This window comes from Rousettus aegyptiacus, unplaced genomic scaffold (assembly GCF_014176215.1).
Source record: "Rousettus aegyptiacus isolate mRouAeg1 unplaced genomic scaffold, mRouAeg1.p scaffold_m13_p_10, whole genome shotgun sequence".
NCBI classification, from domain to species: domain Eukaryota; kingdom Metazoa; phylum Chordata; class Mammalia; order Chiroptera; family Pteropodidae; genus Rousettus; species Rousettus aegyptiacus.
In genome coordinates this window covers 25,305,420-25,319,767 of record NW_023416285.1, presented here as the reverse complement: position 1 = coordinate 25,319,767, position 14,348 = coordinate 25,305,420, and the positions used below count along the sequence as shown (strand labels likewise).

General features: G+C 36.3%; 1 protein-coding gene across 1 annotated transcript in view; it reads right to left on the bottom strand.

Moving 5' to 3' along the window:
* Positions 1 to 14,348, bottom strand: part of COL25A1 (collagen type XXV alpha 1 chain) — a 387,771-nt gene that overhangs the window by 153,135 nt on the left and 220,288 nt on the right.

Sequence of the window (14,348 nt, the reverse complement as noted above, 5' to 3'; positions counted from 1 at the left end):
CCTATACATATATAGCTATGATAAAGTTTAATTTATAAATAGGGTTCAGTAATAATAATCATAGTATAGTATAAACAATAATAATGGCTAATAAAATAGATATACTATAATAAAAGTTATATGAATGTGGTCTCTATCTTTTTCTCTAAAAATATCCTACTTTACTGGACTCATTCTTCTTTTTGCGATGATGTGAGATGATATAATGACCAGGTGCTGAGACGAAGTGAGGTAGAAATGCTGGACAAAGGGACAACTCATGTCCCAGGGCGACAGAGTGGGACAGCTATTCAAAATGGGGGGCTATTTAAAACTTTTGAACTGTTCATTTCCGTAATGTTCCATTTAATATTTTTGGATCGCAGTTGACCATAGGTAACTGAAATTACAGAAAGTGAAACCAGAGATAGGGAAGGACCTCTACCCCTATCTAAGTCTTTTCTCCAATGGGCATGGAATCAGGAAGGGCTATCGAGTAAGTAAATGATGAGTTTTATAAACATTATTTTATTAAAATACAATAAACATATGGAATACATGTTAGGAGAGACATCTGATCAGCTTCCATAGTTTTAAAAACACATGACTTTTAAAAAAATTCAAAGGCAATTTTTACTTTCCTGTCAATTTTTATTACATTGTATATAATGGAAAATTTGTTTTCTACCATGCTTATTGACAGCTTTAAAAGTATGCTTTTATTTATTTTTTTTTGCTCCACATAAATACTAGAAGCCAATTTATAAACATTTCTCAGTAAGATTGAATTTAGATGTGTCCAATTTCAATTTTCTAAATATCGTACAAAAAGATGGACCTGACTGCTTTCTGCAGCTGTCTGTCCTAGATATTTTGCATTAATAAATGTATTAGCAGAGTCAATAAATTCGTAATGCATGAGTCACATGATGCTTATTGCTTCAGTGAGATAGAACCCCCAAATGAAATTCTATTTAAAACTGGGGTGGAAGGAGTGGCTCCTCAAGCTGACAAGCCTATGTGCTTTAGGAACCAAGATGTTTAGGGCTGCATCATAAAAATTACCACTTACTATCATAAGTCTCTAAGGGCTTTACAAATGACGTCTCTGTTATAACAACTCTGCAAATTAGAGGTCATTTCCACCACTTCGTAGTTGAATAAAGCAAATTCCAGAGAAATAAGGTAACATTCCCAGCTTTGAAAAGGAGAAGTTGGAATATGAACATGGATTTGTCTGTCTTGAACCTTTTGTGTTCTCACTTGCATCATGCTGGCAGCTGAAGCCACGGGCTTGGGCGAGATTACCCAGAGAAAGCAAGTAGGAGTGATCCTTACCTCTATTCTGAATCAGATAAAAGCTATAGCTGCTCTACTTAGAGATATCCACATCTGAAACACTAAAATTTTGCACACAGGCATACACACACACTCTGAATTCTATTCATGGATTCTCTAGTGAATCTTTCTTTCACTCCTGGTTAAGATCCCCTTAAGAGAGAAATATAAACATTTCGGGGACGATCTCTTCTGTAACTGATGTTGGCAAAATGGAACAGATGCATTTAAAACTACAAAATCGGACCACTTTCTTACCTCCTAAACAAAAATAAACTCGAAATGGATTAAAGACTTAAATGTAAGACCTGAAACTGCAAAACTCATAGAAGAAAACAGGCAGTAAACTCTCTGACATTGCTCTTAGTAATATTTTTGATATATCTCCCTGAGCAAGGGAAACAAAAGAAAAAATAAACAAATGGGACTACATCAAATTAAAAAGTTTTGCACAGCCAAGGAAACTATAAACAAAATCAAAAGACAGCCTACTGGTTGAGAGAAGATATTTGCAAAGGATATATCCAATAAGGGATTAATATCCACAATATATAAAGAACTCATACAACACCAAAAGAACAAAAAATTCACTTTAAAAATGGGCAGAGAACCTACACAGACATTTCTTCCAAGGACATACTGATGTTCATCACTCATCATCAGGGAAAAACAAGTTAAAACCACAATGACATCTCACCTCACGTTGTCAGAATGGCTATCGTCAGTACGGCAATAAACAACAAGTGCTGGCATGGATGTGGAGAAAAGAGAACCTTTGTACACTGTCGGCGGGATTGTAAATTAGAACAGCCACTGTGGAAAATAATATATAGAGTCCTCAAAAAATTAAAAATAGAGCTGCCATATGATCCAGCTATTCTACTTCTGGGTATTTATCAGAAGATAACAAAAACACTAATTTGGAAAGATAATGTACCTCTATGTTCACTATAGCATTACTAGTACCAGCCAAGATATGAAAGCAACCTATATAACCATCAATAGAAGAATGGATAAAGAAGATATAGTATGTGTGTATACATATACATACACACAATAGAATATTATTCAGCAATAAAAAAGAATGAAATCTTGTCATTTGCAACAACATGGAGGGACCTAGAAGGTATTTATGCTAAGTGAAAGAATACAGAGAAAGACGAATACCATATAGTCTCATTTATATGTGGAATCTAAAAAACAAAACAAACAAAAAAAATGAATAAATAAAACAAAAAATAGGGTCAAATATGTGGTGATGGAAGGAGATTTAACTTTGTGTGAACACACAACGCAATATACAGATGTATTATAAAATTATACGCTTGAAACCTATGTAATTTTATTAGCCAAAGTCACCTCAATAAATTTAATTTTAAAATATTGAAGAAAAAAACCCTCAGAAACAGACCCATAGATATGGAGAACCCATAGATATGGTTGCCAAAAGGGAGGAAGTGGGAGATAGGAATTAAAAAAATGCATACCCTAAGAACCCTGATAAAACTTCATAACACACCAACCCAGTATGAAAAGAATAATAAAGTTGAGTTAAAGAAGCCAAGATTCCAGAGAACTTCACAAAAAGAAAATAAAACGAGGACTGCAAAGAGTCCCTTGCATTTAACTAACAAGAAGTCATAATCTTTATTGTAATTGAGCAGTGAAGTGAGGAAATTAGGTCAAGAATAAACACAATAGATCAGTTTTCATCTGAAGAGCCAACTGATTGATTGTTAACTGTTGAGTGGAATAATGTGTTAAAAGAATGTTCTGAGACTGGGTTATAGACTTTGGGAAAGGATGCTGGAGATTATCAGCAATATCTACAGAAACCAAAACATGGAAAATAGATGTACCAACTACTCTTGGCCAATCTCAGTAGATGCTTCTTTTGAGTAGCTGTTTGTGAGGGGAAGAGAAGAAATAGGATAGTAGCTAAAAAGAATATTTGGCTTGAAGAAAAGTTTTTGTTTCTTTGTGAAGGTGAGGATTTGAAAATGTTTATAGCTAACAGAAAATTGTCAGCTGAGAGAAAAGAAATGGCTTGTAGAGCAAGATTAATATGTAAGAGAACACAAAAGAAAGTAGTGTCAGAAAATAGGGTTAGGAGATGGGCACCATTTTGTCTGAGAAGAGGAGAAAGTGAAGATAAATACTGATATATCTAGATGTACAGAGGCAGAAAACAAAGGATTCCATGCCCTAAGTCTCAAAGGACTCCTAAGTAGAAGTCTGCTGTGTGTGGGAAGAGTAAGGTTGATTGTTTATTTATTCATTCAAGTAATATTTGTTAAGCCTCCAATGTGCCAGGATTTCTTCATAAACTAAGAATACAGTAAATAAAACAAAGTCCCTGCTCTCACTCTTGTTGGGGGAGACAGACTTCAAGAGTATGTTTATAAATACTGTGGCAGGTGATTATAACAGCTAAGAAGAAAAATATATGAGGATAAGGAGGCCAGAGAGCAATTTGGTGGGAGGGTGCTCTTTTATAGGGTGCTCATATAAGGCTTCTTGGAACAGAAGAAAAAGGAATTACAAGTGAAATACCTTAATCAGCAGAAGACAGGGTATTCGAGTAACTGGCAGCATGTCTGGATGGGAGGGAGCAATGGGGAATGGGGTCAGGAGTGAAATCATAGAGGTGAAGGAGGCAGATGATGACTTTGTAAGTCATGGTAAGAATATGGCTTATAATGGGGGTGAGACAGCCACAGGGAGGAGGTTTTATACAGAGAAGTGACATAATCTGAATTACATAAGAAAAAAAATATGCTCATTGCAGAAAAAAAGGCTATAGGAGGGGAAAGGAGCATGGAGAAAAGTTAGGAGGCTTTTGTCACAATCCCAGTAAAAGATAAATGATGGATGGGCCAACACAGTCCCAGCAGAGGAGGTTAAAAAGTGATTAGATTCTGCATATATCATGAAGAAAGTGGTGCTAAATATGCAGATAGAATGAATGAAAAAAGAAGAGTCAGGTGTGCACCCACGGTGCGGCTGGAGCAACTGTAGGTGTTGCAATGTCCCTGATGTGCACGGAAGGCTGAACGAGATGTAGTTTACAAAGCAGAAGCATCAGAATTTAGTTCTGGACATACTGAGTTTGAGAGATCTCTGAATCGACCATGCGGAGATGTTGAGTAGATAGGTGGATTATACAAGTCCAGAACTCATAAGCAAAGTCCTGGCCTGACGTATAGATTAGGGAGACTTTAACAAATAGCTAATATTTAAAAACATGATATTAAATGTGATCACCTAGCAAGTAAATGTAAATAAAGAAGAAAAAAGGTTTAAGGACTGAGCATGAGCATTCCAATGTTTAGAGACCATGGAGAAGAAAAAGAACAAGCGAGGCTGGGAAAGAGTGAGCAGTTGAGACAGGGAAGCGCCTTAAAAGAGCGGTATCAAGCAAGAAAATAAGGAAAGTGTTTCAAGAAGAAGGGAGCGAGCAATCAAATGTGTTGAATATGGTCCAGTACCATTTGAACTGAACCCTGACTGCTAAATTTGTCATGGTGAAGGTAAGAAGAGACCAGAGAAGAATGTTTTTAGCAGAGTGGTTGAGATGAATGCCCTGTGAGATTCAAGAGAGAATGAGCAAACAGTATTTGGGGACTGTGGACAACTCTTTCTAGGTGTTTTACTTTGAAGGGCAATGTGAGTAAACGAATTCAATAAAGTCTGGGGTAAAACATGGGGTCAGCAAAGTTTTACTTTTATTTTTTAATAAGGAAGATATTAGGGATTTATTTTATGCTAATAGAATTATCCCACAGAGAGGAAAAAAATGATGATATGTGAGGGAGGCAACTGCAAGAGCAATGACCTAGAGCAAGGCAGAGGGGATCGGCTCAAACACAGTAACAAAGGGGAAATCGATCCCTTATTACAGGGAGAAAGGAGGATACAGATCTGAATAAATGACCAGACTTGGTGACAGGAATATATAGAATTTATACTCTAATTGCTTCCACTTTCTCGGGAAAATAAGAAACAAAGTTAAATGGGAGGGGAGATGCTGGGGGACTCAGGAGCCAGAAAGGGTTTGAAATAGCTGAGAAACTATGGACATGGATTTCAGGCATGGGCAGCACCATGGATCCTCCTGAGATAGTGGTTGTGAATTTAAAATGAAGCCAGTTAACAGGGTTGTTTTTCTTCACCCACATTCAGCGATATGGGTTCAGGCACAGAGCAGAGAATGAGTTGTATTTAACCAGGCTTAGGGTTTCCGCTGGACAGGACAGAAGCAGAGGGTGAAGGGGTTGCAGGAGTACAGAAGAGCATGATTATAATAATGGACCATGCATCTAATCTGTTACAGAAGGAAGTGAGGCTGTGGGACAGTGTTTTCCACATCTTTGTCGGATACATTTGTTATTCCTTATGCATTATATTTATGATATTCCCACTAAACTATATTTAATAAGTTCAATTGTATCAATGCTTTTATCAATTAATAGAATGTCTAATGTATTGGTCTATTATTATAGTTTTTACCATTATTGTTTTAACTGTTTTTTAAAACACGCTTTTATTTTAGCTATTTTATGTTTCTTTCTCTTTAGGCTTAATTACAGAAATACAGTCTCAAAAACATAGTATAACAATAATAAATATAATGTCATCAATATTATTTAGTGACTCAAAAATCACTAAAATGTATAAAGTGATTATGCAAAATATGTTGCCTAAAATACTCTGAATTTTCCTACAATCATTGACATTGTTTGTGATGAGCTACCATTGAATGTATATGAATCGCTCACTCCTACATTTTCTGTAATAAGGCCAAATAAACTTTACCAACCAAGTCACAAAATTGTAAGTGTTACAGTGGCTACGTAAGCTAAGTGCTGCTGAAATGCTAGAGGAAGAAATACAGTGCTTAGAACACTCAGGCAGTTCCAGTGGGATAGACTGACCAAATTTTAAAACTTCACTTTCACTCTATCAAAGTTAATGACACCTCATTTTAACCAAATTAGGGTTCACACCCAGCAGTTAAAGACCTTGGCTCAGCCTCTAGAGAGACGCTCAACCCTTATAATTTCCAGTTGCTACAGGCTCCCTAGCCCTAGCACACCTGTGTTCCTGCTCAGGTGTCCTTTCTACTTGTCAAAATCCCATCCAAGCTTTTAGGGCATTCACCTCTTCCACAAAGATTTGCTTGCTTTCCTACAGGAGATGGGAACTTGATGTCTTCTGAATATCTACAGATTATTTTCTTAATACTTTAATGACATTACATTCTGTCTAACATGATAGCTATTGCTATCTTCTCTCTCCTATTAAACAGTATGCTCCTTGAACAGCTAACACAATGCTGTTACAATATGCCAGACATTGTGATGTTTGTTTTGTGTACTTTATAGGTACCATTATTAGTCATTATTAGTCCATTTTACAGTTATGGAAACTGAGACAGAGAGAGGTTGAGTGATTTGCCCAAGATCATACAACTAGTAAGTGGAATTATGGAGATCTAAATTCAGGTCCATCAGATTCCGGAGCCCACATTCTTTAACTATTATGCTATATCGCACCTTAGACAGTGAAGGGCATCCAATAAAGTTTTGTTTTTCTTAAATCGTCATTATATAAATTTTTATTTAATCAACCTATGAAATTCCAGGCACAGTGGTGATGCTAGTGGAACAAGATAAAAATAAGGGACGGACACTTCAACAAGGGAGCTTGCAGTCAGTCACAAACAACGCCAAAAGTGAATACATTCTCAGATTCTCACCCTTTACTGGGCTTTTCCTTCCCAAGCAACTGGAAGACCATTAACAAAGGCTCAGATTGTGAAAACTAGTTACAGTTCTCTCCTCTCTCTGCAATAAAATTGATTATATTGAAAAATAAACCATCTTTATTTATTTTAACAGATGTTATACAATTAATGATGCTCAGACTAAATAGATACTGTAATGTAATCTTCAAGGGGATACTGAATACATTATATTTATTCTATGATATAAATGTTCTCAGTTGAGACAGGAAATATAACTTAGCATTTCAGAGCCACTGAATAAATTACCTCTATTGATGAGGCTCGGCAGGTTCTTTCTGAAAGATTCGAAATAACTGCTGAGGGATAAAACATAGCATTCGTGGGCTGTAGCCACAGCATGCTTGAAGCCTGCTGGGGAGAGAATAAAGCACAAGCTCCCATGCATGAATGGTTCTGTGTCCTGCCTGGAGCATGGCTGACCGACCATCCCTGAAATTGTTTAAGTGAAAGGAAGTAGGCCAAGGTACACATTTGTATTAATAATTGGTGTGCATGAAGTAAATTAGGTTATCCCACCAGGTTCCTCTTAAAGGGGTAAAGAGGCAGTACAAACCTCCAGGAACAAAGTCTGCAAAAGCAATCTTTTCAAAGCTTTTGACAAACTGCAAACCTCAGTCATTTATTTTTTTCTCATTGAAAGGAGAGTTCGAGGAAAAGTTTCAGTTCAGTTCACACACGTGCACATGCACGCACACGCGCACAGAATGTAGAGGTGCGTGAAGCATGAACTAGGACATGAGAGTTATGTAGTACTGTCCTTATTCACAAAGGAAGTCAAGAGACCTGGTTCTGCCATTAAGCAGAGGGAGGCTTTTTCATTGATGCCAGAGGGCAGGCTTTTGGTGCATATTCCCACATGAACAATCTGTGTACTGTGGAATCTGGCCCCCCTATTTGTACGGCCATGTTGCGACTGCAGGCAGAAACAACGACAAGCAGTCCCAGTCAGAAGAGAGAGGTCAATTCAACCAAACTATGGTTCAGAGTGTCAAATTTTTGAAAGAAACAATAAATTTGAAACTTCTTTGCTTTGTGATCTTAGAGAATAGAGTTTAACTTACTTTTTGTTTTTTCTGGTATAGACATTTCCCAAGTTTATAAATATTTCTGACCATTCCATAAAAACCACATATAGATAAAGAATGAGAAATATTAAACCCATTTACAATACTGTGGAATCAGTTTTCTTATAGCGATTGTAGAAAAAAAGATAATTTGTTTTTGCAGCAATATCCTTTTTTGACAAACATACCATTTAATCTTATGTCATTTTATAATAAATTTTTATTTTTTTCACTTGCATAAATAGTAATCTTGTCTAAATAAGATTTGAATCTAAAAGAGCAATACAATCAAAGTTTATAAGTAATGTTAAATTATTCAAATATTTTAATTCAATTCAATTGTTAATAGATCTCTTAAATTTCTCTTAACTCTATTTACATTTAAATCAAGGTATAAAATAAGCAATTAAAGATTAACAATGTTTTGAGGTTTAACTCAAGTAATTAAAAGATAATACTACTTAAAAGTAGGAAATATATTTCCTTCACGCTGTTATTCTATTTCCTAATCACACAAGTGTTTAAAAAACAAAAATGTAAAACTTCATGGCTGTTGATACCTGAAAGACATCTTTACCTAAAAACTATTTCTCTTAAGAAACTGAAACTCCATATGTAGAAACAGAATGCAGGTGGCTAATTCATCTTGAGCATCACTTGAAATATATTTGATGTGGTTTACACCATGATGATGAGAACACAATAAACTGTGAAAAATATCATTTCTGGAAAATTAGTTGGCTATAGTTCAGCAAGAGATGAATCTTTGTAACAGATGTGATATAATGACTTTGATGAATTGAACGTTTTAGAATATGGAGCATTTAAAAAATATTTCCTTAAAATAAATTAATTTAGAGAAAACATACTATATACCATTATTCAAATGTCCACTCTCTCAACTCAGAATAGTTCAATGTCAGTGTGACGATGTCTTCCTTTGAATTACTTTTCGGGCTCCACTTTTAATCCATTAATTTAAAAAACAAAGAGAACACTTAGATTTAATCTCTGATCTTCCCGCCAACTAAAATTCTACACTTCTTGTATTTCATGTTACTTCGAGGTTTTCTATGATTTGAAGATAAAAATATCAAAAAAAGATGCTTCTTTAAAAAAGTTTTTTTTTCTTTTTAGCAGAAAAAGTTGAGATACAAGACATTCTGACTAAAAAGTCAATATATTGGTCAGTTGCTACAGATGCATCATTTCTCAATTTGTTAGAAAGAAATTAAAAGCCTTTATGCCAAATATTAGAATTTGGGACTCTACTTTGGGGCATTTAATATCCTATAATATATATTTGGATGTTAGAGAAGAAGTTAGTTTTACATAAGTACATATATTTAATTACTGGGCTTTATAGAAAAGGACAAACCACATTTACCTTGTTTTGGTTATAGTTTATAAGTAAGAACTTTGAGTTCTGTAGTTTAGGATACTATTTAGATACCATTCTTGGTATCCTAATGTATTTGAAAGGCTAGCCAGCATGGAGCGAGACAAGCTAAGAACAAATATGTAACAAAAGAGATGTCTTTTTAAAAGAGAATTATCATATTGGTTTTTAGTAAGCCACCTGACGTAGCTACTGTCAGTGAACGAAAGCAAGAATGCAGCAAGAAAACATTTCACACCTGAAATGACGCTGACTTTCAACTCCCAAACAAGAAATATTCTAATAGAAACCTCACCTTTGTCTGTTATCAAAACTCCTCCCAAAGGGAATGCTTATATTGTCCATGGAGTCCAATTTACTGACAACATAAGGGTGTTACAAATTACTGAAAGCACTAAAGTAGGTTACATCTTGGCAATCACTGTACTTTAGGGCAACAGATTGAGTTCCTACCACTGTAGTGAGAGAAGACAGGTCAATTTTCAGTAATAATTTACATGAACGAAAGCTTTCTATTGTTAATAGAACACAGCCTAGAAAATGAGCAAGGTGCTTTAGTTATTTGAGTTTCTAGAAAGTAATGAAAAGTTCTAGAAATGAATAGGAATGAAAGAAACTGCCTACTCTTCAATGATACTTTTTAGTGACAAAATAAAAGCTTTCCTTCCTCACAATGATGAATAGGAGGCGGTTTCCCAACCCAAACTCATTTGCCCTGTGGTTTTGATTATTTATATGCACATAGGAAACTTCATGTTATAGGGAATATGTAATTTCTGTAGTGAGTTTTTTACAAATTACGATATTTGATACGAGGTCAAGCAATTTTTCATTTTGTTCAAAATGTTCCAAAAATCTGAAATTGCCATCAGTTTGTTTATGCAAAGTCTCTGCAAAGTCTGTCCTCCTAAACTCTACTAACATCACCGAACTAAAGATAAAATAGGGAAAATTTCCCCCTCTAAACAGGGCAGTTAATGCCTATGGGAAAATAACATTCTTAACAAATAAAACCCAGGGGATCTAGTCAGGCAAAGGAATAAATCCTCATCTTTCACACAACTTTCAAACTGGTAAACAATGCAAGAATTCAAAAATAGTTTCTTTTCAACTCATGCCATATAATGTACAAAGTAAGTTTGTATGTAATCGCAAAGCCAGATCAACTTTCCAGACGGACATGGAGTATCAATGATTAGAGGCTTAACTTTAATATGCAAAGTAGAGGGTTGGGTGAACTTAGAGGGGGGCATCAGGATAAATAACCCCACAACTGGAAATGGAAGTCTAGGTCATTTCCTGTCTGAGGATATATAGGGCATATTGGATAATGGTCAGAGTACCTGAAAGGAAACCGCAAGCTGATTAGTTCCACTCCAAGGGATGGTTTTTAAAAACCAGTTCTTATTCTTTACCATTGATTAGAAGTCTAAATAGAAGGCTACATATGGCGAAAGATATATACATTCAGCCATTACAACAGAAGGGCGATAAATTATCCAGGGTGCCTGCAGAGAACTCTCTAATCCATTCTTTCAATTTTCATTCTCACCTGCGAAAAAGCCTGAAACTGTATGCCAATTGGTTGTTAATAATGTGCTCTGGAAGGGAACAAGTTGAAATTGTTCCCAAAACTGCAAATCAAGAGACAAAGTACGTGTGTCTACTACTGTTGAATGAAATTATATATCAGAACAAAAGACCGTGTCTGCAATACAGGACTGAACTATGCTTTCATGTGTCCTATAAAATCCATGGCTCTGGGCAGCACAAAGCTCTGGAGTGCTTATATTTCTACTCCCAGAAGAATATCTAACATAGATGTAGTTAACGGAAGCCTCCAAAAGGAAGTTTGTGATACAAAATTTAAAATAATTGTTTTTAAATTTGTAGTTTCCAGATTGGGTTTCTACTGTGCCTGCCAAAAATTCCCCTTCTTTTTCTGTGGGCTAGCTACACAAATATGGATTTCATTTGTTTATTAATAAAAGGAAGTAGTGATTCAGCCACTTTGTATAGATGTCCTAGTTTTCCTATCTCTACTCTCTTTCCATAGAATCCTGGAAGGTGCGACAGGTCAAAAGCTAGAAGGAAAAGAGAGCACGGTGGAGCTGTGATTAGAAAGAGCAAGTCTCTTGCCTCTCTGGTTTGATCTGCAGCCCTTGGTTCTACTGACTCATGCTCACCTCAGTCCCTGGCCAGTCCCTGCTGCTCCATTTTTGTCCTTTTCCTGAATTTGGATGTGGGCTCTGGAAAGCAGAAATGCTGTCATCAAATGCTTTCTTTTACATAGGTTCCAAATGCCAGTTTTTCTCAAATGTGTTTTATCCTCAATTATGTCAAGTAGGAAAGATTCTCTTGCTGCCTTTCTCTAAAAAGTTTGCAGGTCTGTATTTATGTGCTACAGAAAGAGCAATATAAACATTCTAGAGCTTAGTGCTGCCCACCTGCACTTCTGCGCCATGTGCTCCAAGTATGTCATTTCCATTCTCTGAGCCCCATTTACAGCTAGTGAATAAAACAGAGCAATACTACCAGCCCTACCTACTTCACAGAGTTGCAGCATCAAAAGATCTCTACGAAAGAGATTTGATCTCTAACTTCCAATTAAACGTACTGCATAATTAATAGTGAAGAATGACTGTCAAGTGAAGAATGCATATTTACACATTACAGCCAAAGCTATAAAGCTAAGTACATGGAATACAAAAGCTCAATCGAGGAAAGGCTGGAAGGAGGGAGGATTTCCAGAGAAGATAGAAGACAGTAATAAAGGAAAAGTGGGAGAGTATACTTGTGCATGTTCGGCAGGGATCTGAAGAAGTTCAGCTTGAAGAGGTACTTATCTGAAAACACTAACATGATGGGTACTTTTGTGTCAACATGGCTAAGCTTAGGTGCCTGGCTGTTTGATCAAACACTAGTCTAGATGTAGCTGTGAAGATATTTTATAAATGTGACTGACATTTATAATCAGTTATCTTTAAGTAAAGCCGGTTATCCTTGGTAATGTGGGTGGGCTTTTATCTATTCAGCCGAAGGCCTTGAGAGCAAAAATTGAGGTTTCCCAGAGAAGAAATAATTTTGCCTGAAGACTATAACATAGAAACTCCGTCTGTTTTCAGCCTGTTAGCCTGCTCTACAGATTTTGGACTGACCAGCTCCCGAAATCATGAGAGCCAATTCCCTAAAATAAATCTATGTATGTAGATGTTCCATTAGCTCTATTTCTCTGGAGAACCCTGACTAATACAAATGTCAAGGCTATTTTTATTGGAAAACCCAGTGAATTCTTCTGTCTTTATCTGTTTGCTATTTTACAGGAGCATCTGCACTCTACCCATGCCAGCAATTCGGTGTAGGGAGAATATAGCCCCAAGTGAACGATCATTTTTGGTCACAATGAGACGACTTTGTTATCTTTCAAAGTCAATGAATATCTCCACTTAGATGTGTTACCAATAACTTAAATTCAAATATCGAAATCTTTTCCCCTATAAAAGTCTCCGTTTTTTGAATTGCAATTCCTGCAGTATCCTATACTGTCTCACTTCTCTGCTGGCTCACTATTCCTATTCATTCTATAAGTCCTAGAACTCTTCCTTGGTAACTTGCTTAGATGAAGTTCATCCTATGCACGCCTTTAAACCAGCCTAGTCTTTCTTTAGGGTGCTTCCAGCAGCTATCCTGAAAATCACTTACAGACCAGCCATTCTAAATAGGCTTTCATTTATTGCTTATCAGCTGACTATACCTTTTTCTATTATAATATAAAATGCAAACTGCTAAGTCTGGCATTCAAGGCTCCCCACATGGAATCCTGACCAATTGTCCCAGGATAACCTCTACTATTTCTATCAAGAACCGCCCACTCCAGATACCTTGGCCTCTCCGATGGCTCATTACCACCTCTCAGGCTACCCTATTTCTCTTCACTGATGCAATTATTTCTCATCTTTCAAGTCTCCGTTCAACTTCCAATTTTCCTAGCCATTCATATGCTTAATGAAATTTCCTCTTTCTGAACTAGTACTGTGACTATCTGGCTCACTCATTTAGAATTTTAAGCATACGATGATTTGTATTATTAATCAATAGCAAAAACGGGTGAGGACTTTTCTTTTCAACCAGATAAGAAGCTGTGTGAGACAGAAACTATTTTTTAAAATTAATTTAAGAAATGAAATAAGGGAAGGAGAAAGAAACTAAACAGGAGACCTCCCTTTGTGCTCATAAGCTGTGAGGTACAACTTGGCACTGGGTGTATGTATCTTCCATCCAAACGCTATACATCTTATTTCACACTGAGGGAATAATCAAAAGAGACATTTTAATAAAATGCGCTGTCCTGAGGATACATGAATTTTCCAGCTGTGGTCGATCTGTATTTACATTCATTTTCCCCACACTGGGTCAAGTGGCCGAGAGGTATAGACCACAGTCAGGGAACAAGGCGATGTTAATTAATGAGCATGAGGGGGTTCTGAAAAGCAGCACCAAGGCCTTTTTTACTGGTAAACACAGTGGACACTTTTCATTCTTTATCCTAGTTGCCATTTTAGAGTATACCTGACACTGTTTACCGCTCTCTTCATTTTGAGAATTTCTCCTTTGTGTCCCCCTGACAGTAGTTATGTCTTAATTCTCCTTCCCCTTTCTATGTACTCCATCTCAGTTTCCTTTAAAGGCTTCAATTTTTCCACCTACTTCTTAAATGATAAACTCTTGGGGGAAGGGCGGTTTTATGTTTTACGAGCTGAGT